At 43.9% G+C, this 26,686-nt stretch overlaps 1 long non-coding RNA gene across 1 annotated transcript in view; it reads right to left on the minus strand.

Annotated features, from left to right (window-relative positions):
- LOC132356689 (uncharacterized) overlaps nt 1–26,686 on the minus strand; it is a 121,093-nt gene that overhangs the window by 32,681 nt on the left and 61,726 nt on the right. Inside the window, exon 2 of the long non-coding RNA XR_009499986.1 lies at nt 11,438–11,616. This is a non-coding gene — a long non-coding RNA (uncharacterized LOC132356689). The remainder of the gene's footprint in view (nt 1–11,437; nt 11,617–26,686) is intronic.

Raw genomic sequence — 26,686 nt, forward strand, 5'->3', positions numbered from 1 at the left:
AGAGCTGACTATATATGTTCTGTTGGAAGATTAACTGTGCTCCAGTAAAGCAGATAGACTGCAGAAGAAATGAGACAGTGATATCATATAATATGAGGGTGTTCATTATAACCCATAGCCATAGGAATGAGGAAACAGAACAAGACTTTAGAGACTATCCTAAGATGGAATTGGTCTCAAAGACATTCAGGGGAAGGCTATAAAGAATGCTTTAGGGCACGATCAACCAACAGAAATGACCAGTGTATCTGAGTATATCTGAGGATGTCTCAAAGCTGAGTTGCACAGGATGCAAATAGCCTATCAATCCTCTAGGCTCACAAATCCCAGTTGCTAAACCAACCTGAACAGTTAAGAGCACCAGGGTTACCACAAATCCACACTACCTAAAAAAAGTGTGCTTTTGGGGCCACTGGCCACTGGCCAGGACTTAAATGTGGCATTTTTGAGAATAAGAGATGACAGGTTCAAAAGACTTTGGGGGCCAGACAAATTTAAGGAGCAGAATGGATTTGTAAGTGCGACGATGAACTGCAGCTGACACTAGGCCCCAGTGAAAGGGCTGCAATAGGGAACAGTGGAGACTGTGGCAGACCAGAGCTCACATGCCCTGCCTAAGGGCGGGCAGCTGCTATTCTGCACCAGCCTATTGTTGCAAAGTGGGAAAGAGGTCAGATCTTCTGATATTTTTTAACAAAGCTGGAAATCTGGATTTTTGTTATCAGCTAATTCAAGTTTAAAAAACAACCACAACATTAAGGGAGTCAAAATCCACTCTGTTTGCAAGCTGAATGTATTCCATTGACCTCCAATCTGAGACCTTTAGACCAGGGATTAGATAACTATTAAGCTAATATAGATCCACAACAAGACCTCACACAAGAAAGAAAAATGTGAAGCCATTTAGCAATATGGGTAAGCTCTGAATCATCTGTGGGAAGAAATAAAAGGATATGAAATATTTTTTAAATTCAGAATTAACCAACAGTAATCTTGATTCTCCATTTCTATTTCCAGTGGACATAACAATGGGTTTTGGAAACTCTACTTGTAACCTCCAAGCAATGCTAGGCGACGGTCACATTTGTTTTTCACAATTGCTTTCTATGAAGGAAGAACAAATATTATTATTCTCATTTGACTGATGAGAAAACGGAGGCAGGATAAGGTCTGCAGCTGCTCTAAAACCGATGAGTGTGGTGGGAGCAGAGCTGAGGCCGGAACCTTGTCTACTGTCACTACCCCAGACGTCAGGCTACACAGCCACTCTGATGGGCTCCCCTGGTGTATGGCGATAATCAGGTTTATCCCCTCTCCGAACAGAAAATCCCTATCTGCAGCTGATGGTCGCTGAAAGTGGCGTAGACCATCGGTGTGGGTAGACATGGTGGGAGAGAGGGTCCAGGCAACACAGGACTCATCTGGGAACGCTCATGGTCCCAGGCTTGGCAGTGCCCCAGCACAGGTAGGAACCGTGAATCATAATCCAGGTGTGTGAAGAGGTACCTCTCTTGTCTGCATCATCCCACAGGGGCTGCCCTGGGGGACTTTCTTTCTTCAGTTCTCTCCATCTGCAGGATGTCAACAGGATTCCTTTCTTGTCCTCACTGCTGTCTTCAGAAGAACTGTTGCAGGGGCTGGATGTAGGCCTGCTGGATTTTTTCCTAGGTTCCTAACTCTAGGAACTCTATTTTTTTTTTAATTAATTAATTTTTTTATTGACATATCATTGATTTACAATGTTGTGTTAGTTTCAGCAAAGCGATCAAAGTGATTCAGATATATATATATGTTATACATATATATATTCTTTTTCAGATTCTCTTCTCATATAGGTTATTACAAAATACTGAGTTATAGTTCCTTCTGCTATACAGTAGGTCCTTGTTGTTTGTCTATTTTATATATAGTAGTGTGTATACATAAGGTAACTTATTTTGAAAGTCATTTTGGGGGGTCTATTTTATTTATTTTTAAATTTTATTTATTTAATTTATTTTAATTTTGGCTGCGTTGGGTCTTCGTTGCTGCACGCGGGCTTTCTCTAGTTGTGGTGAGCGGGGGCTACTCTTTGTTGCAGTGCACAGGCTTGTCACTGAGGTGGCTTCTCTTTGTTGTACAGCACGGGCTTTAGGCACGCGGGCTTCAGTAGTTGTGGCACGTGAACTCAGTAGTTGTGGTGCACGGGCTTAGTTGCTCCGTGGCATGTGGGATCTTCCCGGACCAGGGCTCGAACCCGTGTCCCCTGCATTGGCAGACGGATTCTTAACCACTGCGCCACCAGGGAAGCCCTGGGGGTCTATTTTAAAACTTCCATTCACTTTTGTAAACTAACATGAAAACATATGCAATATTTGGAAAACATGTGTGTAGTTAAGCAGTGATTCATAAATGTACACTTGAGGAAACTTGTATAAAATCTAAGAAATGAATGAGAAATCAAGGGGGCAAAATATTATAGTAGCTTAGAACAGGGATGATGGAGCCAGGAAGCCTGGGTTTAAATCCTGGCTCTATCCTTTTCTAGAAAGGTTTTTGTGGAAACTTACTCCACAAGTTCCCTAATATTTGTATCTACCTCATAATGTCCTTGGGAGGGTTAAGTGAATGAGTGGGTTGACTACGTGGGAAACAGAGTCGGAATGGAGATTAGCGTGCAGGCCTTTGATTGGGGGCTGCTCTCATTATCAGCTCAGGTGAGGGAAGACAAGGAAGCTGGATTGTGATGTAGTCTCTTCAAAGGCCTCAGCCAACCCCACAAGGAGCTCTGAACCTCGTAGAACCTTTCAGAGTTGTCCCGAGTTGGGCTAGAGGGCCTAGACCTTTGTACCCAACACGGGTCGGTCAAAGGTTACAGGCTGCCCCGGGGAAGGCAGGATGCCTCAGGCAAAGCGGGGCTCTTCAGGCAAGAGCAAGTCCCTGAGAGGGGCTGACAGTGGAGGGCTGTCTGCAGGCAACACCCCAGCAGCTGGAGGAGCAAGTCCTTCACTCTGGAGTGAAGATCTGAGCAACGCAATGAAGCATCCGCTACGATGAGACCACCCACACACCAAGGCAAATTCTATCTATGTGTGGAAAACACAGTAGAAGTGATCAATGCATAACTTTCAAGTATTTATGTCACTTCCTTACTTTCAAAGCACAAACAAACATAAATATATAATCAGAGAATTACAGAGTCATAGAAGATAGTGGGCATTTTAGCGTTTATCTCCTCCAATTTCTTTATTTACGGATGAAGCAAATTGAAGAACAGAGAGGTTTAATGATTTCCCCAGGTCATGGCAGAGTCTAGATTTAAATTCAGGTCATTGGACTTCAAGTTCAGTGTCCCTGCCACCATGTCACAATAAGGCACATTGTAACAGGAACAGCAAAGAGACTCCATCTTTCATGCCAACTCTTATGAATTCGTAGTGGCTGCCTGCATGAATATGTTGAGAAGGAGATTTCAAATTAGAGCTTCAACAGAATAATCTCACTAACTAGAGTCCTATTCTGGGTTTTATAACTTCCTTGGCCTAGAGATGAACACAAAAATGACAAGCAAGTTAAAAATAGGACTTTTAGAGGAAAGTAGACTATTACCCTAGAAAGAAGAACGCCAGATGTGGTTTATTTATAACTTGAAGGTATCTACCTGGATTACTTTTTTCCCCACAGAAGGTGGTTCCTTAAGTTATATTTCCTCTTTCCTCACTTGCAAAGTGAGGGTGTTGAGCCACCTAATTTTGGGGGGCTCTTTTCAGCATCCGGAAATCTCTGTTGATGAATGACTGGGTTGTCTCTCGGGACCACTGAGAAGGCTGAAGACATTTCCAGCCCCCCGTAGGTGACTGCATGAAGGTGAGCAAGGGTACACATCCTCATTCCTCACAGCAATGAGAGGCCTAGGGCTCCAGTGCCAAAGCTTATGGGAATAAAACTTTTCTAAAAAATTGTTTTTATTGTGGTAAAATATACATGCCATAAAAGTTAGCATTTTAACCATTTTTATTTTATTATTTTTTAAAATGTATTTATTTTATTTATTTACTTTTGGCTGCATTGGGTCTTCGTTGCTGCACACGGGCTTTCTCTAGTTGCTGCGAGCGGAGGCTACTGTTTGCTGAGGTGAGCGGGCTTCTCATTGCGGTGGCTTCTCTTGTTGCGGAGCACGGGCTCTAGGTGCACGGGTTTCAGTAGTTGTGGCACATGGGCTCAGTAGTTGTGGCACACAGGCTCTAGAGCGCAGGCTCGGTAGTAGTGGCGCACGGGCTTAGTTGCTCTGTGGCATGTGGGATCTTCCTGGACCAGGGCTCGAACCCGTGTGCCTGTGTTGGCAGACAGATTCTTAACCACTGCGCCACCAGGGAAGTCCCAGGAGAGGTATGATTTTAAAATAACAAGACTTACTTTAATAGCTATCCAGTACTTGTCATACTAAGTGCTCAACTTACCTACTGTTTTACAACTATCTTAAATTTAGCAGCACACTACTTTGTTATGTTCACAAATTTTGGGGGTCTGGAATTTAGACAGAGTATGGCAGGGATTGCCTGTCTCTGCTCCACAATGTCTCGGGCCTCAGTCGGGGAGACTCAAATACCTGGGAGCAACTTGAACAGGTGGGCACTAAAATCATCTGAAATGTCTTTACTCATATGTCAGATGCCTGAGCTGGAATGTCTCAAAGGCTGGGCTGTTGACTAGTGCATCTACACTTGACCTCTACTTGTGTGTTGGGCTTCCTCACAACATGGTGGAACCAGGGTAATCAGGCTTCTTACGTGGCAGCTCGAGGCTCTAAAAATGCATATCCAGTCAACAGGGCAGAAACAGCATGCCCTTTTAGGACCTGGCCTTGGTAGTCACATAGTATCACTTTCATTGAATTCTATTGGTCAAAGAAGTCACAAGACTACTCACTTTCAAGGTAGGGGACACAAACCCCATCTTTCATGGGAAAAGTATCAAAGAAGTTGTGGCCATGATTTAAAACCACTGCAACAATGTAAACTATTATATATAGAATGGATAAACAACGAGGCCCTACTGTACAGCACAGGGAACTACATTCAATATCCTGTGATAAACCATAATGGAAAAGAATATATATATATGTATATATATACGTATATATATAAAATATATCTGAATCACTTTGCTGTTAATTTATTTCAATTAAAAAAAACCCACCGCACCTAGTGAATATTGCCCCCTTCAAAGTGGACACCAGCTGAATACTGTCTCCTTCAAAGTGGTCCCATTGGGATACCATGTAACAGACCCAGTGCTGCCATCCTTTCTTACAGCTTTCTAGGGTGCCCTTTTGGAAATCCAGCTAGACTCTACTGAATATCCTTTTGACTTACTGGTGCTGGTGAGTCTTTAAAGGTGGATTTGATTTGGGGGAAATCCAGGGATGGAGGTGGATGGTTAACTGAACATTCATCAAACATTTTGTGAACTACCAGTATGTGCTGGGCACTAGGGAGAGACACATCAATATATAGTTCATTTTTTTAGTTAAAAACTACCAGACTTGAAGTGTGACCCCCCCCAAATCTAACCAGATTGATTGTCTTATATGTCTAGCAAATGCCCATGAAGGTACTTTCCCAAAAGGAACACATTCAGCACCACTTATATTTTGGGCCATAGTCGTGCCCCCGCTCCACCCCATGTCTGAAGGAAAGCCATCATGTGAATAGGTAAATTCTGGCGTGTTTGTTTAAAAGATCATCTCCCATTTTCTAAATCATAATTTTCAGGAAGGTAGTAAGCTAACCGGACAAGAGCTACGACTCCATGTGCCTTTTTCTTCTGGAGTCATCCAAATGGCGGAGCTATGTAAGGGAAAACAGGAATATGTGTTCTTCTACTCAGGCGGATCACACCAGATCTGTTTAGGTCTCCTGTTGACTGTCAGGCAGCCTTCCTGAACATAGCCTTGGGGCTTTCATGTTTCAGATATAAATGTTGTCAGGGAAGGCTTAATCACAGAAAGCCGTCTTCCTACAGACATTGGTCTTGGTGTCCGCTCCTCCTGTCCTAGAGGGCTGTTAGGTTGCCAAGGCAACCAGCAGTCCTCTGTGAAATGTTCCCAGCCTTTCCCATGAATACAGAATTTGAACCTGTAGCTTATCATCTGACTTTTTAGACAAGCACACAGTAGGTTGAAGAGGGTAATTTCCACCTTGAAAACTAAGTGATAGCCTAGAGACCAGGCCAGTAAACAGGGCACACAGGGATGGCAAACCCCACACTTCCCCACCCTAAAAGTGATTGCCGTCTCTGTGGTTTTCAAGAGAGCTCAAGCTCTCTCACATTTTGTATCTGACTTGCCCAAAGACCCATGCCTGTGAAAGAACTGTTTAATTTGGGTATCTCTTCAACTACACCAACTTATCTCCTTCCTTCTTTTAAATGCCATAGAGTGGTCCAACTAATGTTCTGAGTATCAGTCCTAAATGAAATGGGGTCACAGAAAACAAAAAACTGGAAGAGCCAAGACATGTGCTTTTCTAAGATGGCCATCTGGCTAGCACATTAGCCTGAGCTCTTGACCTGTCATGATGCTTCTAGAAAAAAGGTGTATCATTGTGCTAAGAGCACTGGCTGAGAATGAGAGTCCTGGCCTTCTCTTACCGCCTGACATTCTCATCCGAACCTCAGACACATCATCAATAAGATGGGAATCATAACAGACTTCACAAGGTTGCTTTAGAAGTCCTTTGTAATATTTGATGCAGTCTACAGATATTTTTTAAAAACCTCTAAGATTGTTCATTTTAAAAACAGTGTTAACCAAAATTTTCCAAGTAAAAAACAAAACAGGAAACTCCCAAATTATTTTTACAACTTAAGTCAAGGACAAGATGGTTGAGATTCTCACAGATCTTGAACAACCTACCATCCTCTGAATATCAGAATCAGAAACTAAAACGCAGAGATTGATCCATAGGAATTAAGTGTCTGTGAAACAGGAGGGAAGGAGGCAGGGCACCACCTTTGAAAGAATGACATAGCCCGAGGACATGACATAAACTGAGTAGAACCAAATGGGTCCAAGATGGCGGACAAGTCAACTTCCACTAGACCTTGAGCCTCAGTATACGCTCACATCAGCAAGCTAAATGACACACCCACAGGAGCCATGACAGTTCCAAGACAGACCATAAGGATCAAAAGTGGGCAGTGGCCCAATTCGTGGAAATCCCCACCCCTTCCTAAAATAGCTATAATGCTCCTCCCACTCATTAGCCTATGAAATTACCCACTCCTATAAAAACTGACAACCCCATACCCTGGTGCCTTTCTCACCTTCTGAGATGGCCCACACTCTGTCTGTGGAATGTGTTTCTCTCTAAATAAATCCACTTCTTACCTATCACTTGGTCTCTCAGTGAATTCTTTCTGCGATGAGACATCAAGAACCTGAGCTTCATTAAGTCCTGAAACCAGGTGTGTGGTCTCAGTTGGAAGACTATGGGTTTTGGCCGGGTTTGAGTCCCAGCTGCGTGGGTTCAAGTCCCAATCAGGGTTTTGGCCAGGTGTGAGTCCCAGCTGCATGGGTTCGAGTTCCAATCTGAGTTCTGGCCGGGTTTGAGTCCCAGCACATGGGTTCAAGTCCCAATCTGAAGTGCACACTTTCATCTGAGCTTTACTTACTATGTGGGGGCAGCCCAGGAGCTGGCTTAGACTTTATTTGGCAATAAGCAAACCAGGTTACATAGGCCTTTAGACATTGGACACAGAGCACAAACAGAGGAAGGCATATGTGCAAAGCAGACTCCTTAAACAATTTTGAATTAGGTGAATCTATAACACGGTCTGGAAGATCTCAAGCAAACTATTTTCTTTATTTAGGGGAAAAAACTCTGCATAATAAGACTAATATCACCAGCCTACTTGAATCCACTTAAGAAATACAAATACCTCCTTAAGTCAAAAGAGTCATAGCTGTCCCTTGGATATAGAATGAAAAATTAAAGATTTTTAAAAATTAAGTTCATTTATTATGCAATGTTCTCATGTATATTTTTCCTGGCAAGTGAGGTGAGGTCACTTAGCACCCTGAGTTCAAGGTTCCTCCTCCTCTCCCCAGCTTCTCAATACTGGACTGCCCAAGGGTCTTGGTTCTCCTTTTTTCTCTATATTCTCATTTCCTTGGTGATCTCATGTAATCCATGGCTTTAAATACGGTGCATTTTTCCTATGCTGACAGCATCCAAATGTATATCTCCAGCTCAGACCTCTCTCTTAAATGCCAAGCTGAGATGTATCCACTTGGATGTCAAGGAGAAATTTCAAAGTTCACATGTTTAACACTGCTTCCACCCTTAGCATTCCCACATCCCAATTAGTGGCAACTCCACGTTCCAAATACCAAATACATTCTTTTTTTTGTTTTCTTTAATATTTATTTATTTATTTATTTATTGTTGGCTGTGTCAGGTCTTAGCTGTGGCGCGCGGGCTCAGTTGCCCCGCGGCATGTGGGATCTTAGTTCCCCGACCAGGGATTGAACCAACATCCCCTGCATTGGAAGGTGGATTCTTAACCACTGGACCCCACCAGGGAAGCCCCTTGCCAAATATATTCTCGACTCCTTTATCTCACACACATCATGCAGCCATTAGGAAGTCGTGTTGGGTCTACCTTCAAAATATACCACGAATCTAAACACTTCTCACTACCTTCCCTGTTACCGCTCTAGTTCATGCTACCGCCCTCTCTCTCCTCAAGCACTGCTACCTCCTCCTCCTGGGTATCCCTGCATCCATCCTTTAGTCTACCATTGACACAGTTTATATTTATTTTCAACACATAAGTTAGATCATGTCACTTCTTTGTTCAAAATTCTCCAATGGTTCCTCATTTCACACCGAGGAAATGCCAAAGTCTTTATGATCGCCTATATGTAAGACACCAAGATCGGTTCCCATTACCTCCCTGAGCTCATTCCCCTGCCACTAACATCCTCCTCCCACCCAAGAATATGCCCCTCTTTTCTACGGTGTAAGCTCTGTGAGGCAGGGAGCTTGGTGTGTGCTGTTCTCTGTTGCATCCCGAACTCACGTTACGGAGCTTGGCATGGTAGCAGACCGCTCAGTAAGCATTTGCTGAATGGATGCGTGAATTAACGAACGCATAATTCTCAGGCATCCCATGAAAACAGGGAAGGAGGCTGAATATCCTCACCTCTTTGACTCCAGAGCAGGGCTGGGCAACCTATAGCCTTCAGGCCCAAATCAAGCCTGCCACTTGTTTTTGCAAATAAAGGTTTACTGTAACCATGGCCAAGCCCATTTGTTTGCATACTACCTGTGGCTGCTTACCCACACACTATACCAGCAGAGCTGAGTAGATGCTACGGAAAATGTGTGGTCAACAAAGCCTAAAATGTATACTATCTGGTTCTTTACAGAAAAAGTTTGCTGTCCCTTGATCTAGAGGGTGCAGACTGAAAGGGAGAATTCAGCTACTCCTTGCTGTTCACGCAAAAATCCAGCCACCAAACCCAAAGAATGAAACACACTCAGATTTGGGTGAGCCAGTCAGTAGGTAAGTACCATACAAATTCCACAACCTCACTTTGGGGGAATGGCTAGCCTAGAAATGCTCCTATCCCACGCACAGGTAGAATTCGGTCTGTCAGGGCGGCAAAAAGTAACCCTGTCTGCCCACACACGTCACTAATGGGAAGATGAGGGAAGTTAGTCTGTTTTTTTACATCTACATCCATTAATGTCTCAAGAGTTGAAAAATTTCCTGTAACTGCCTATTTTTAATCATGTTGCCACAGAAAGGTCATTTGTATCACATGCTTTGACTCAAGGACGCATTTCATTTCCTTAAAATAGAGTCAGCTCTCATCCACCTTGAAGACAGCGCTGCTCAGAACCCTGGCTGGCACAGTGGGTGGGCTGGGGGCTCAGCAGGTGCTGCTCCAGGTTGCAAACACCCGTGCCTGGAAGAGGCGAAGGGGGGCTGTGGGACCCTGTCTGTAAGGAGCCCGTCCAGCAGGCGGGCCCCGGCTGGAGGGCTTCCCTGGGAAGTTGTCATGGCCACAGGATGATTCACGCACGTTAGGGACTGCTGTGGGCCTGTCCCGGCTTCCCTGGGGACTCCTGCGATGTGGAAGGACTCTGTATAGAGGAGGCGACTGAGAACTGGGCAAAGTCTAGATTATACCCTTGGTAATGACTAGAATCACACCAACCTTCGGAGTAGCCGTGACCCTGGACCCATGAAATGTGGAATTTTGCTGCCTTTGCTCTAGTCACTGGGGAAAAATATTCCTACTTCTCCACTTCTCAGGCAGAACTGTCCCATGGGCTGGGGTCCTCCCTTAAGGAGAAAAATAAAAATCTGCAACGTGAATAAGAGAAGGCTGCTGAGAAATGGAATATTTCCTACCCTATCAGTAAAGAAAGGATGTCACAGTCATCAGTGATTGCAGCCCTCCACTGTGAGCCAATGAGCCCTGAGGGAATTCAGGAAGGAAAGAATACCTGCCATCTAGCAGCTCTCAGACTGCAGCCACTCCTTACCATGAGCCCTGAGGAAACTCAGGAGGTGAAAACACAGGATACTGGCCCCAGATAGCTGAGGTACGTATCAAAGGAATGATTTCAGTGAGCCCAGACTCTTGCGTCTTCCCATACATACAAAAGCGCTGAATTCCTTAACTTGGGATATCTGGTTTTCTTTAATAAACAATAATCTTTTGATGTTCCAACTACCTGCCCTTTGTTGCAAAACTCCTACATAACCTGGCTCCCCCCTTGCCTCCTCGAAGCAATCTCTCGAGTTACTTGAGATGCTGCCTCCTGGGCTTGAAGTCCTAAGAATTCCCACCAAATAAAATATAACTCTCAGCTTTTAGGTTGTGCATATTTTTTAAGTCGACATTGCGGGGGATCAATCAGTCAAGTGGTCCCCAAAGATGGTGCCCAACCGTCACTTTGTAAAACAAAACAAAACTCACTAGAATTCAATGCAAGGTGAGGACCTTCATTCAGAGGTAAATTCCACCTGGTAGCCATGGAAAACGCCAGATTGAAAGTTGATTTGAGGAACACTCAGAACTATTTGCATACTAGTAAGACAAGCCTTGATCTGCAGCAACAGATTTCTGAGTTCAGGTCCCTCTGGGTGGTGACGGGATCTTTATTCTTTGGAGAATGTTAAGACCTGGCTGGTTCTGTTAAGACTTTGGTTTAATCTTATCCAAATCCAGAGAGCTGGGTTGTAGAAACCTCTAAACTTCTCTCCATGATTCCAGGAATGATTAAAGTGAAAAGGAAATTCAAGGAGAAAGAACAGGCTGAGGGCTGTGGTGGATCTCTAGCCTCAGCCTCCCAGCTCCCTGCCCTGGAGCCTACGTCTCCCCAGGGGACGAATCAAGACCCAAGTGGCTACTGCCATTGTTATTAACAGCATTACTTACCTGGAGACGGCTTATCTTCTAACAGGAATGCTGGGGAACCAGAGGTGCTTCAGCAGAACATTTCAAAGGCACCTTGGACTAGACCTTTGCCAGGTGGCTGTCTCTTTTCCTCAGCTTGGATGAAGGGAGATGAATGAGGGGGAAAAACTCAGTGGATGACTCTTTCTTGGATGCATTACCTGAAAGTCAAGAAGGGAATAATCCTGAGGCTCTGTTCTGACTACTTTTCAGGCTCCACCAGGAAATAATAAGAATTCACAATAATCTACTAATTGATACAAAGGAAAGTTATTTCGTTGTGAGCCTGGACTTAGTATGTGTTAAGTAATAGTGAAACAGTGCACCTCAGATTGGGACTTGAACCCACACAGGCGGGACTCGAACCTGGCCGAAACCCTGATTGGGACTTGAACCCACACGGCTGGGACTCAAACGCAGCCAAAACCCACAGTCTTCCAACTGAGACCACACACCTGGTTTCAGGACTTAATGAAGCTCAGGTTCTTGATGTCTCATCGCAGAAAGAATTCACTGAGAGACTAAGTGATAGGTAAGAAGTGGATTTATTTAGAGAGAAACACATTCCACAGACAGAGTGTGGGCCATCTCAGAAGGTGAGAAAGGCATCAGGGTATGGGGTTGTCAGTTTTTATAGGAGTGGGTAATTTCATAGGCTAATGAGTGGGAGGAGAATTATAGCTATTTTAGGAAGGGGTGGGGATTTCCAGGAATTGGGCCACTGCCCACTTTTATTTATTTATTTATTTATTTATGGCTGTGTTGGGTCTTCATTTCTGTGCGAGGGCTTTCTCCAGTTGCAGTAAGCGGGGGCCACTCTTCATCGCGGTGCGCGGGCCTCTCACTGTCGCGGCCTCTCTTGTTGCGGAGCACAAGCTCCAGGCGCGCAGGCTCAGTAGTTGTGGCTCACGGGCCTAGTTGCTCCGCGGCATGTGGGATCTTCCCAGACCAGGGCTCGAACCCATGTCCCCTGCATTGGCAGGCGGATTCTTAACCACTGCGCCACCAGGGAAGCCCGCCACTGCCCACTTTTGATCCTTATGGTGTCTTGGAACTGTCATGGCTCCTGTGGGTGTGTCATTTAGCTTGCTGATGTGAGCGTATACTGAGGCTCAAGGTCTAGTGGAAGTTGACTTGTCCGCCATCTTGGACCCATTTGGTTCTACTCAGTTTATGTCATGTCCTCGGGCTATGTCATTCTTTAAAATGTTGTGCCCTGCCTCCTTCCCTCCCGTTTCAATAGAGTTTACAACCTCTATAGAGTAAGTCACCAAACACTGTGAGGGGAGAAAGTAGAAAAGACCCATGAGGGAATATGCACAGGGATACACAGATAATTCTATTTTTTAAAAAAATATATTTATTTATTTATTTATTTGCCTGCACCGGGTCTTAGTTGAGGCACATGGGATCTTTAGTTGCGGCATGTGGGATCTTAGATCCCCAACCAGGGATCGAACCTGGGCCCCCTGCATTGAGGGTGCATAGTCTTAGCCACTGGACCACCAGGGAATTCCCTCTATTTTTAAATAAGGTGTTGAAGTGTCAGTTGCCTTTGACCTCAGGAAAGATACCCATACACGAAGTCACATAGAATTTGGGCCTGAAACTAGGGTCCTCACATGACTACTTGAATGTACCCCATCGCCTTCAACACCACACGGGCAAGACTGCTACAGACTCTGCTGCCTGTGGGGGGCGCCTCCTCGCTCCTGGGAAGGTCACTGGCCCTCAGAGAAGGCCCCCATAGCATTCAATATGAGCATTTTTAAAGGAATGGTGGCCTCTCCTAGAGACATCTCTCCCTGCAGCGCCACCCTGTTTCTGTGCCCCCCCAGGTACTGATACATCTCGTCCAGCCCAGGTGCCAGACCTTCTCTGGGGAAACCCAGCCCCTCCCCTAATGCGAAGGGAGTTCCCGTCTCTTTGGAATCTGGCAAACACAGCCGCCTGGGGCTGTGGCCACCTACTGGTGTGCTTCTGCTACTTCCAGGGGGCTGGGAAGAAGCGGAGGAAGAGGACGGGGCCTGTGGAGGGCTCACTTCCAAACCAGTCTCTCCACCAACAACCAGTGCTGCTGGCCGCCTCTGAAATTTACCGCGTTACCGTGAGAAGTGCCTTCTTCGGAAAGTCACACCGTTCAGTCTCACAGGAGGAAGGGACATACCTCTAATTAACCTGACTGGTACCTACTGTGCCCATTTTAGTTTCAAAACACACTCCCTTCCTTCCAAGTATTGGAGGTTCCTCTGTCTGAGCCCTCTGAAAGGCAGGCCCCAGCCCAAGACGGTAGGGGCATGTGGTCTCGGTTTTCCCACCACATAGGACTTCCTGTTTGTGTCCGGAGTCTCCTGACCGCGCCCGGTTTGCCCTGAGTCCCGCGCTGACCTACAGGACGCAGGGCTGCCTGACTTCAGACTGTCGTCCTGGGTCTGGCTCCTGTCGTCTCCGTGCTGAGGTTTCTCCCCTGTGAGGCTGTCAGCTCCATCAGTCTCCCCAAGAACAAGCCTGCAAACAGTGCAGTGGGCATGCAGTCCCTGGATGTGGGTGAGGGCAGGAGAGGCCGGCAGCCGCCTTGGCTAGAGAAGAGCGGAGGCCCCCTCTCACCTCCTCATCGAGGCTGGAGTGGGGCTACCCCCTCCCAGACTCAGATGTAACTGGAATCCTGGAACCTTTGAGCTGGAAGAAAACTTTGCTCATGAGTGAGTAAACCAAAGCCCACAGCTCAGGTCAAAGAGCTGAACTTGGCCTCTTGACTCTCAATCCGCACTCTTCCCACTGCAGTGAACTGCCTCAAGCTTTCATTTCTGGTCAATTAATCTCTTCATTCTAAATTCTTCAGGCTCACAGAAGGGAGAAAAATCTTCCAGTGGGTCCTCCGGAAGGGGCGGGGGGAGTTGGAGAGAGGCAAGGTGGGTTTCTCCCACCTTCAGCTCTCCTAAAGTCACCATCTCTGAGCCTGGCCCCAGCTCCCTGGCATGTCACACCTTCCGTCCTGAGTTGGAGGCCTGGGAGCCTTTCCCAGGTCTTGGCCGCTGTCCCAGGAGGAAGTGGGGCTTCATAGCTGGTGAGATAACATCAGTATTAAAAACGGCTTCTTAGTGATACGCTGTGTCTGTTTCCTAGAGAATGACCTGTGTGCCCTTGGGGATCTACTAATGTTTTCCTTGTCTGTCCTGTGACCCACGACCTTGCGTGAACCTGGCTATGTGTTTCCTGGACTCCTGATTGCCCAGCAGATGACACCTTTGACCCACTGACTCCCTGATCTTCTGTATGTCTCTGGCCTCACCCTGGACACTCATGCTCTGACTGCCCGCATCTGGGTCCTCCTCCAGGCCTGCTCTGTACCTGTGTCTGCCTCTAGCACAGCTCTCCCTGCCCTGCCAAGTTCTGAGACCTGGTTGATCTCTATATGGGTTTAAACCAGCCTGACCTTAAATACAGAAGCCTGAGAAACAAGCTCGTCGTTATTTTGCCCATGATTATGTCACTGTACAGTACCATGGAATCAGTCTGCACAAAACTTGACATATGAAATGCAAACTTTCCAAGCAAATACACCAAGAGGTGTTTGAGATTTTTTTACAAAAAGACTGGAAACATTGAAAAGTTAGATTTGGAAGGGACATTAACAATATTTCAGTCCAGCATTTTCCAAAGTGAGTTTTAGGAAAAACAAAGGAATATACGTTCATATATTTTTCAATGAAAAAGACTTCTGTGCTCAAATGAATTGGGAAGACACGACATATGACAGCCCTCTCACAGGGATTAAAAATATATGTTAGCAAATTAAAGACTCTGGAAAATCCTCCCTCAGTGAAACCTCTTGAACTTTAACTCAATATTTCCCACGTTAATTTAAATATAGAACGCTCTCTTCTTCCATGCATCTTAATCCTGTAGATCTAGTGTTCTGTGGACGATATGCCAGGAGATATGGCTGAAGTGAGTCCAAACCTTCTTCCAGCAGAGGAAGAGAGGCAGCCTTAATGTGGTTTCGGAGGCTTGCTCAAGGTCACACACTTAGGACCAGGTAGAACTGTTTCCAGAACAGGACTTCCAAATTCCTATTCCAGTACTCTTTCCTCTAAACCCTGTTGATTCCTTTTTAACAATGTATTCCTCTGAGAATTCCTCAAAATATTAAGCATTCTTGGTGCTCTTGAAATTAAATTCAAGGATCACAATTGTATTCACACAATGCTTCTGGAATATACATTTTTCATGAAGTGAGAAGAAAGCCTGCTTTTTAATTTAAGGTAACCAATAGAGACTAGATTAACTATTTTCATTCACCACAGAGACTAGTTGGCAACACTGGTTACCAGTCATTTAAAACAGCAGCTAGCTGTCTCCATAATTTGCATTTTTCAGGTTCCTGAGGCAGGGGTTGGGACAGGCACTTTTGTGATCTCTTTAGGCTCTTTGGTAAGTGATAATACAAATACATAAAGTAGGGAAATCAAGGTAATGTTTCTTCAAACTGAGCTTTCTTTCTTTCTTTTTTTTTTAATTCAAAATCTATCCTGGCAAATGCAAATTAAAGCAATGAGATACCATAGCTACCATTTCACATCTACTAGAATGGCTAACGACAACAACAGATACCAAGTGTTGGCAGGGATGAGGAGCAACTAATGAGAAGCCTCATACATTGCTGATGGGAATGCAAATGGTGCAGCCTCTTTGGAAAACAGTTTAGTAGTTTCTCGTAAGGATAAACATTCACTTACTATATGACTCAGCCATTCCTAAGTATTACCCCAGAGAAATAAAAACTTACGTTCACATAAAAATTCGTATGCAAATATTTATAGAACCTTTCTTCATAAACTTATGTTTACATAAAAATTTGTATTCAGGGCTTCCCTCGTGGCTCAGTGGTTAAGAATCCACCTGCCAATGCAGGGACACGGGTTCGTGCCCTGGTCCAGAAAGATCCCACATGCCACAGAGCAACTAAGCCCGTGCACCACAACTACTGAGCCTGCGCTCTAGAGCCCACGAGCCACAACTACTGAGCCCGTGTGCCACAACTACTGAAGCCTGCGCGCCTAGAGCCCGTGCTCCACAACAAGAGAAGCCACCGCAATGAGAAGCCCACACATCACAACGAAGAGTAGCCCCCACTCGCCGCAACTAGAGAAAGCCCACGCACAGCAATGAAGACCCAACGCAGCCAAAAATAAATATAAATAAATTAATTAATTTAAAAAGAATTCGTATGCAAATATTTATAGAACCTTTCTTCATAATTGCCAAACACTGGAAACAACCCAAATGTCCATCAACAGGTGAATGTATAAACAAACTCTCATAAATACATACAATGCAATACACCCCAGTAATAAAAAGGAATGAAGTTTTGATAAATACAACTTCTCCGGGGCTTTGTGCTGAGGGAAAAAACAAAACAAAACAAAACAAAAACTAATCTCCAGAGGTCACAGACTATATGACTCAATTTATACAACTTCTTGAAATGACAAAATTGTAGAGATGGAGAACAGGTTAGTGGTTGCCATGGGTGAGGAATGGTGGGAGGGGGCGGGGGAAGGGGGTGACTATAAAGGAGTTGCACTAGGGTGGTCTCTGTGGTGTTGGGATAGCTCTGTATGTTGGTTGAGGTGGTGGTTACACAAATCTGTGCCTGTGATAAAATGGCAAACATTGTATCAAGTCAGTTTCCTGCTTCTGATCTTGTACTACAGTTTTGCAAGATGCAACCATTGGAGGAAACTGGTTGAGGGTATAGGGGACCCCTTGGCACTATCTTTGCAACTTCCTGTGACCCTATTTCAAATTGAAAAGTTTAAACACACACATATATACACACATGCATTCATGCACATACATATATGATACACACAATAACATGGATAAATCTCAAATACATTATGCTAAGCAAAGGAAGCTGGGCACAAAAGGCTGCATGCATTCTGAATGATTTCATTTCTATGACACTCTGGAAAAGGCAACACTTTAGGGGTGAAGAACAGATTAGTGGTTTCCAGGGATCACAGGGGAGGCAGCCAGGGGGAGTTTGGGGTGATGAGACTATTCTGTATCCTGACTGCTCTGGGGTCACGTGAATCTAGACACGTGCTAAAACGTATGGAGCTGCACATCAAAAAAATGCTACTGTTTGTAAATTTTTAAATAAATGTTAAAAAATAAATTGTCAGTAAAAGACAGAAAATTATAGTTTCTGTTCCAAGAAACTATTGTGATTGCTTTTGCATAAATTACACATCTGGTTTTCACAATGTAAATGTTCATAGTGACACTACCCAAAGGGGAAAAACATTCCCTGAGATTGTGTGATTAAGTAAGAGTTATCTTTGCATTTAATCTCTTCAGTGTTTTAGATTTTAACAATACAAACGAGAAGCTTTGATGCCTTTTGTTTTATTGACCAGCCAGCTCAAATTACAGCTGGGTGTTTACCAAAGCTTGAATGATTATACCATGAAATTAAAGTCTGAACAGGGTATGGGAAAGCTAACCTGAAACCAAAAGAGAGTTATGAAAAAAAAAGAAAGGAAGGAGGCGGGGAGGGAGGGAGGGAGAGAACGAGAGAGAGAGAGAGAGAGAGAGAGAGAAGAAAGAAAGATAGAAAGAAAGAAAGAAAGAAAGAAAGAAAGAAAGAAAGAAAGGAAGGAAAAGAAAGAAAGGAAGGAAGGAAGGAGGGAAGGGAGGGAGGGAGGGAGGGAGAGAGAGAGAGAGAAAGAAAGAAAGAAAGAAAGAAAGAAAGAAAAAAAAAGAAAGAAAGAAAGAAAGAAAGAAAGGAGGAAGGAAGGAAAGAAAGAGAAAAAGAAAGAAAGAGAAAAAGAGAGAAGGAAAGAACTCAGGTGTACATTCTGTATTTAGCAGTTGATTCTTTGGACTCACTGGGAGATTTGGAATGTAATATGTTTGCTCTCCACCGCACCCCACCCCTGAGTCTCTCCCAGCACGTTTATTTACTCATTGCTTAACTTCTGTGGAACTGCTTTCTCACCTGAGTATATCAACAACAGGCTAAGACTAGAGGATAGGCAACCAGAGCTGAATCAATGGGACAGGTGACTGATAGGTCAACAACTGTGAATTTCAAGTCACCACTCTTGTGCTCAGGTATTTTCATGTTATTTTTGGCTTGGTTCCACATCAGAAAGTTTAAACGCTGAAGTTTAAACAGCTTTTAAGAAAAATCTTTTGATGCCCAATCATCTTTTCGTAGTTCTCAAGACTTCTTTCTCAGCATCATGACATATAAACATTAAAAACTGAAATCCCCAGCTGGTGTTTAGTCACCAATAAAAATGGAATTTCAACTCTGGCTCGTGCCTTCTCCCACCTCTGGGAAGGTGCTGCTTCCCATTCTCTCTGTGTCTATCACACCAGTGCTAAGCTTCTCTTCACATTTAAAAATGGAAATTTCTGACTCTGAGCTCAAAGTGTCTCAAATGATGTTGGTGGGAATTGAGCTTTAAAATACTTATCACTTAATTTCCTTTACTATTATAGCTCAGAGAGGCATGCCATGTGGGTCTTTTGCTGTTTGTTTACATTTCTAAACTTTTTATTAAAGTAATAAAAGCATGAATTTTAAAGAGTCTAATAGTTCTACAACGTTTGTTTTGACAAACAGTAGTTCCCCCATCAACTCTTCTCCAGAAGAACCACTTCCGAGCGTCTGAGCTGAAGCTTTTGGTATTGACCTCTACATCTCTAAAAAAAATGCTCACGTATTGCTTTTGAAGGGTAGCAGGATAAAACGCCCCAAAATATGCTGCTTTGGTGTATTTGTTATTTTGAGCTGTAAACACTTGAAAAACAGCAATGAAGGGAGGGGCTTTCTCTGAACTCCCTTATCTGCCTAAAGACAGATCCTCCAAAAAGAACCAATGGTCACAGATCCCCTCCGGGAGTTTCATCAACCAGGGAAGAGGGACTCCTGTCACCAGAGAGGAGACTAGAAGTTGACACCACACCCAGACACACGTCATCACAAACTATGGCACCTTCTGTCTACTCTTCCAAAGGCCCATTCATTGTCTGAAATATCACTTACTCTCCCTTCAGAGGCCCACATCCCCCCTCCCCTTTCCCTATGAAGATGGCAGTTAAGTTTGAATTCTAAGGCACTTGGGGAGTTTCTCAGTTTCCCCGTATATCTTCCACGCAAACATGGGGTATACATATTAATAAATTTCTGTTTGTTTTTCTTTGTTTATCTGTCTTTTAGAACAGAGGTCTTAGATAACAACTCAGAAGAGTAGAGGAAAAATTATTTTTCTTCCCATGCAGTTTCCCTGATTTTTCACTTTTAGGCATTATCTATTGACTTACCACTTTGCAAGCTAGGAAGAGATTTGGCTCTCTCTCCTCCCCAGACCCCCATGAAACACATACACCCTTCTCATCCCCTTATCTTTCCAACACAGTAATATCGTAATTTTTGTTAGATCTTTATTCGGTGTTTATATCTTTACAACCACGTAAATTCTACTCTGAACAAAGTCTTGTAATAAACTACAATGACTTTTCCTATCCTGAACAACTTTTTATTTCTCTGGATAGTAATTTTGTTATGATGATGATGGTGATTAGTGCTTATCACAAATTCAAACACAAAGTCTCACTGAATTACATAAACATCCACCCTCTCAAGACATTTGGAGCATCACATATTTCATCAATTTGGTCTTCTTGAAGAAATATCTCCCTCACTCTCTGACAGGCTCCAGTCTGAACTGTTTGTTCCCAACAACTGGGGTAGAACCACCATCCGGGGATTTTCCTTCACCATCTTCCTGGGGGTTCCCTTCACTTCACTCTTGTGTTGGATCTCCTGTTTCCTGGATCTTGTGTCTTCTTCCTTGGTTTACTCCCTTGTTTTGGCAAAACATATCCTTTAGCAGCTTCCTCATAAAGACACGTGGGAAATACAAGTTTTGAAACATTGCCTTTCTAGAAATGTCCTTATTCAGTCCTCATGCATAATTGATGTTGTGCCTATGCACAGAATTCTAAGGTAGGAGCCATTTTTCTTCAGAGTTTTGAAGGCATTGCTTTATTGTCTTCTAGCCTCTGGTATTACTGCTGAGAAACCTGATGACATTTTAATCTGACCCGTCCATCCTTTAATCGTCTAAGATCTCTTTATCCCAGGAGTTCTAAGGTCTCACCATGACACAGCTTGGTTTGTGTCTGTTTTCCTCCCTGCGTGTCAGCCTGGAAACGTACCATTCTAACCTGAAAAACAGTTTTGGATTATTTTGTCAATTATTTCTTCCACTCCAGTTTGTCTGTTCTCTCTTTCTGAATCTTTTATTATTTAGGTAATGAGACCTCCTGGATTAGTCTTCTATTTTTTACTTTTTCTCTTTCACATAGCTTTTGGGTTTTTGCTCTACTTTTTGGAAGAGTTCCTCAGTTTTATCTTCCAATTTATAAAATTTCTATTATCATGCTTCTGAATTTGTTTAAAACTCCTTTTTCTTCAAAAGTTCTGGTTTTATATCATTCAGCTACTGTTTCAGGTTGAAATATCTTTTCTTGTATCCTGGAAGATACTAACCAACCCTGATTTTTTTTTTTTTTAAGCTTCTGTTCTTTGAATATCTCTGTTGTTTTCATGTTGCTTTTATTATGTTGGTTTGTCTTGGTCTGGATCTTTCCCATCAGGATTCTCCTCACATGTGGTAAATCTTGACCATATGCTCATAAGAGTGATATGTGGCAGGGGCTTATCAACAGTGAACTTCACCCTAGAGTGGTCTGGCTGAGTTGTTTCATTGGGAAACTCATAATCAGTATCTCTAAGACTTTCTTCTTGGGCTGGTCAGATTCCCAGAGGACTTTTCCAGTCTCATACCTGGAGGACAAAGGCCTGGCTGCCAGTATGCTCAAATATCATCATATGAATGATAGACTAATCCTTCTGAAAACGTTATGGTGTCTATAAATTAGGCAGCCTGATGTAGTAGAGCTCTGGAATGAGAATTTGAAGTCTGGGTTCTACTAACATTTTGGCTATAATCTATCTGGTGACCTTGAGCAAATCCCTTTATATCTTGGAGGCTCAATTTTCTCATCTAAAAAATGAGTGCCACTTCTCAACTTTAATGTACATGAAAATTGACATTGCTATGTTCTGGGTCCCATCTCCAGCGACTCTAATTTGGTTCTTCTGAGATGAGGCCAAGAACCTGCATTTCTAAGAAGCAACTTGAGTGATTCTGATGCAAGTGGACTGGCGACCACACCAAATGGAGCATCGATTTAGACCTTCATTTATGTATTCAACAAACATTTATTGAGCACCTCCTATATGTTTTAGGAGATGGAGAAGCAAGAAGGGCCCTGCTCTCTAGAGTTTACACTCTCGTGGGGGAGACAGCCAAAAATACGTAAATGAATAGGTAAATAGCACCATACAATACTAGTGATAACTACTGCGTAGAAAGAGAAATGAAGCCTGGGGACAGAGAAGGGTTGGAACGAGCAGTCGAGCCTTCCAGCTGAAAGACGATCGACTCACCTAGCACGTGTACACCACAGTGTCCAAACAGCAAGTTGTATTAGACACTTGTCCTGGCCCGATTGCTTCTAGAGGCCACGAATGACACCAAAGAAGTGTGGAATGCAGCTGGCTGCTTATTCTTCAGCAAACTCCCCCTGTCACTGGCAAGCAAGCAGCAAACAATTCCAGAAAATGTGCAATCATGTGCTCCACAGTGTGGTGCTGATTCTAAGTGCAGTGGAAGTTTTCCAAGGATGGGGATCAGCCTGGGCTGAAGTGGTTAAAGAAGCTTCTTGGAAGACGGTTCCGAGACAGCGCTCAGAAGATGTGTTGATTTGAGAGATGGAAACCAGTACCCCAGTGGGCTTTATAAAGATTTTTAGGTTGTTGATGAGGTTGGCAAAGATGTTCAAACCTAGAGAGGTTTGATACCTGCAGCTGTCAAAGGAGAAGCACAACCTTGGAGGAAAAGCAGGGATGTAATCTACAAATGATAAATGTAATTAACACTGCTGTATGTTATATATGAAAATTGTTAAGAGAGTAAATCCTATGAGTTCTCATAACAAGGAAAAAATTTTTTTTCTTTTTCTTGAATTTTATATCTATATGAGATGATGGAGGTTCACTAAACTTATTGTGGTAATTACTTCATGATGTATGCAAGTCACATCATTATGTTATTCACCTGAAACTTATCCAGTGCTGTATGTCAATTAGATCTCAATAAAGCTGGAAGAAAAAAATTTTAATAAATAAATAAAATTTTAATAAATAAATAAAATTTTAAAAGGAGAAGCACAACCTTGGAGAAAAAGCCGGGGACACAAGCTCTCACCTTGCCTTAGCCACAGATTAATTTTAGGGCCTTGGGCATATCATTTAATCTCTCTGAGCTTTAATTTCTTCACTCATAAAAGAGGGATAATAACTTATGTCAACTCTCCCACGGGCATAGGGTAAGCGGAGAAAGGAGCTGATAGCTGGGAACACGGTTAGGATAATAAAGAATAGTTGGAAGAAGGCTATTATTAAGTATGATCTTTAGGATTTTACAGCTCACAATTGGAAATCTCTCTGTAACTGCACCATGGAGAGTCTTGAAGCTATGAACTCCCTGTGGGCGCCTTACCTTCAAACCCATCAGATTCCATGGATACTAAACCCAGTTTTTATGGTTTTATCTTCCACTATATAGATTTAATATTCACCACTGGCTTAGATCCCTGTATCTCCTTCCAAGCAGCCCCTGACTCACTGCTTGGGGTGGCCTAGGCATGCAGGAGAATAGGGACCCAAGATACCTGCTCTGACTTAAGCTACATAAAAATGGAATACATGGCACATTTTAAAATCAAATTTTCTCATATTCTGACCACAAGATCAAATCTGTAATTTGTGATCAGCCCAGGGCTCTGGTTCTCCAACTGGAGGATGAGGAGTGGGTGGGTGGAGGGCCACACACGGCACGTCTTCCATGAGCATCAGCTTTGGTTCATGGAAAGGAACTTTAAATCTCATTGTCATATTGAGTCAAACATGCTTAACTTGGTATCTTTGGTCTCACAAGGTTGTGTCTAAAAAGGAAATTATAATCCTCTTTTAATACCAAAATTACAATGTCATGAGCTCACACCAGGCTGCTCACTGGAATTTCTAAGAATTCCCAAGGGCACTGCCTCACATACTCTAGGACATATTACTTAGCTTTTGCTACCCTTACCCTTTGTTTCTTCAAGTTGTTGCCATAATGGAGCCTCTGATCTCTACAGTTCCGGGAGATATCTGCCCCTTTGGGCCCAGCCGTCCTTAGCTGATGGCCACCACTGCCACCCACACTCAGCCTCATGGAAAGGACAGTCCCCTCTCTCACTCCCCGCAGCCCAACTGAGCTGGTGTGCTGTGAGCCTAGGGGTAACTGAAGGGCCACACGGAGGTGACACTCCTGCACTGGAAGGGTTTAGCGGTCGCCCCCCAGCCTTGGTCACCCTCACGATCACCATTCTGCCCTCAGCAGGCTTCGTGGGGCACAGGGCGCCATAACACCACCCACTGCCCACAGCCCACCAATTAGAATCCCCATGTAGCTCCACACCTTGGAATCGAGGCCAAATAAACCCCAGAGGAAAAAAATCCTACTTGCCCCAGTCTCAGTCCCCCTCTTTTCCTCTCTGGGATTAAACTTTTTCAGGATGACCAACAGTAGGAACATCCATTTGTCCAGAAGAAAACACCCACTCCCACCCACAAGGTCTGGTCACCACCGGCCAATACCAGTCAGTAGAGTAATTAACAATGCATTTCACAAAATCCAGCCCAGTCGGTTTCTGGCGCAGTCAAGAATCAGTCCAAGAGGACAAATACTGTGTGATTCCACATACAAGGTACCTAGAGTGGTCAAATTCCTAGAAACAGAGAATAGAATGAGGGTTGCCAGGGGCTGGGGGAGGGGGCATGAGGAGTTAAGATGTAATGGGCGTGAGAGTTTCACTGGGAGGAGATAAAGCTGTTCCGGATGGCGGGGATGGCTGCCCAATAATGTGAATGTACTTAATGCCACACTTTAAAAAACGGTTAAAATGATACTTTTTTTTTGAATTTTATTATACAGCAGGTTCTTATTAGTTAGCCATTTTATACATATTAGTGTATATATGTCAATCCCAATCTCCCAATAAAATGATAATTTTTATTTTATGTATATTTTACTACAATTTAAAAAAAAGAATCGGCTCAGGTTGCACAGTGCCAGTCGGCCAGTTCTTGTCACCGGTTCCTTCTGGCGTGAGGTGACATGGAGACCAAGCCCTCGGGGCAGAACCCAGCTCTCCTGTGACCTTGATTGGACTGAAAGGCATACAACCATTTCCCAAGAACAACAAATTTTTCCTGCTCAGGCTAAATCCACATTTGGAGAGAAAAAAATTTTTCTTCTAACTCTTCAGGGGTGCAGTTGGCTGGTACTAACAACTGACCTCAGGGCATCGGGGTCTCTCTGAGAACATTGAGCTTGTGCTTGCTTCACGGTTCTGTGACCCAGAGGCCCCGCTGGGATGATTGTCTCAAAACAAAAAAGTCTCTCCAGGGTATGTAGAGCCTCAGCTTCCGGTGCAGAAAACTGCTGGCAACTTTTAAATGGCAAAGAGTAAAATAGCCAGGCTCTATAAGCACCTGTTTACACACGGGGAGACACTGGTGCGTGATCAAAATCTGCATGGATTTGACAGTGCAAACTTGAGTTCAAAGAAATTTTAGTCTTCCCTCTGGCTACACTCTCCTTCCTTTTTGGTTTACTTGTTCTCTGGCTTTCAGTCCTCAGGAGCGTTTTTATGGAAAGGTTTGGGACTCCTGATCCAGTGTCAGCTTTGGCTGGAATTGCCTGTTTTAAGGAAGTCCCAGGTTGAAGCCCTCCTGGATGGAGGACCCACCCAGAAACCTGGGAAATACACACTGTTGAACAGCTTAATATTCTCCACTTGTACGCATTTTGATTACAGTGACTGTAAAGGGAGTTTACACAGGAGGAAGGAAAAAAGGACTACCTTTTGTGCTGCAATGAAGTCTCCCAAGGAGAATTCCCCAGTGTGGTTTACAGGCCCTGCCCTGGAAGAGTGTACCCCACAGCCCAGTCTGGCCCGGGAATGCCAAGCCCCTCAGCAGCTCTTGGTAGGCCTCAGTGGGGCTCTGGAGTCCAACACACTCACCCAAGAAAAACAGAATTCCAAGATGTCGCTGTGAATTACCCTAAAGTGGTCATAACAGGTTCTCTTAAGATAGGATTCTCTTAAGCAAGAAAAAATATTTGAGCGCCGATCAAACCTGGACCTAAGCTGATAGATTTTGTTTACTACTATTAAAAGACTGTCTGCTGCCCCAACTTTCTGAGAAGTTTTTGTAAGGAAATTAACTGTTATTCTGCTTGTCTGCCCAGCATCTAAACTTTGCATTTCAGAAACCTCCCCACCCCACCCACTTACTGAGGCAAAGTTTGCCTTACACGACAAAGGAAGAAAATGCCAGAGACTCACTTCCCCAGACTCCCTTGAAGGTCAGGCAGTGACCCAGTCTCTGCCCATCAGAGGGTCCCAGCCCAGGTTTTCCACTAGAAGCTACTGATGTGAAGGAAGAGGCAGAGGCAGCTGCAGAGATGCTGAGTGGGGGCAGCTGCAGGAGCTCTAGAACCACCAGCCAGCACTCCTGGTAGCCTCTAGTCCTAGCAGTGGCAGCAGAGTTTCTGGGTGTGCTTTGGGCAGTTGTTCCCGGCTGTGCAGTCTCCAAGCCTAATTCTCCAGCCCTCCTGGCCATTCTATCAGCTATTCAATATCCTTTTTCAGAAAATCCCTTTCTACTAAAATAAACCAGAGTCACTTTCTGCTGCTTAAAGCTAAAATTCCCGAATGAAGTATTCTATTTGCATTATACACAGTGTTGTGTACAAGAGAATCTTTGTTTTGTTTTATTTTATTCTTTAAAGATTTTTTGATGTGGACCATTTTTAAAGCCTTTCATTGAATTTGTTACAATATTGCTTCTGTTTTATGTTTCTGTTTTTTTGGCCCCAAGGCATGTGGGGTCTTAGCTCCTAGACCAGAGATCGAACTTGCCCCCTCTGCATTGGAAGGCGAAGTCTTAACCACTGAACCACCAGGGAAGTCCCACCTTTGTTTTATTTTAGATTAAACCCTCATTTTGACACAAAACATGGAACATACCAG

Source organism: Balaenoptera ricei, chromosome 21, assembly GCF_028023285.1.
Source record: "Balaenoptera ricei isolate mBalRic1 chromosome 21, mBalRic1.hap2, whole genome shotgun sequence".
NCBI lineage: Eukaryota > Metazoa > Chordata > Mammalia > Artiodactyla > Balaenopteridae > Balaenoptera > Balaenoptera ricei.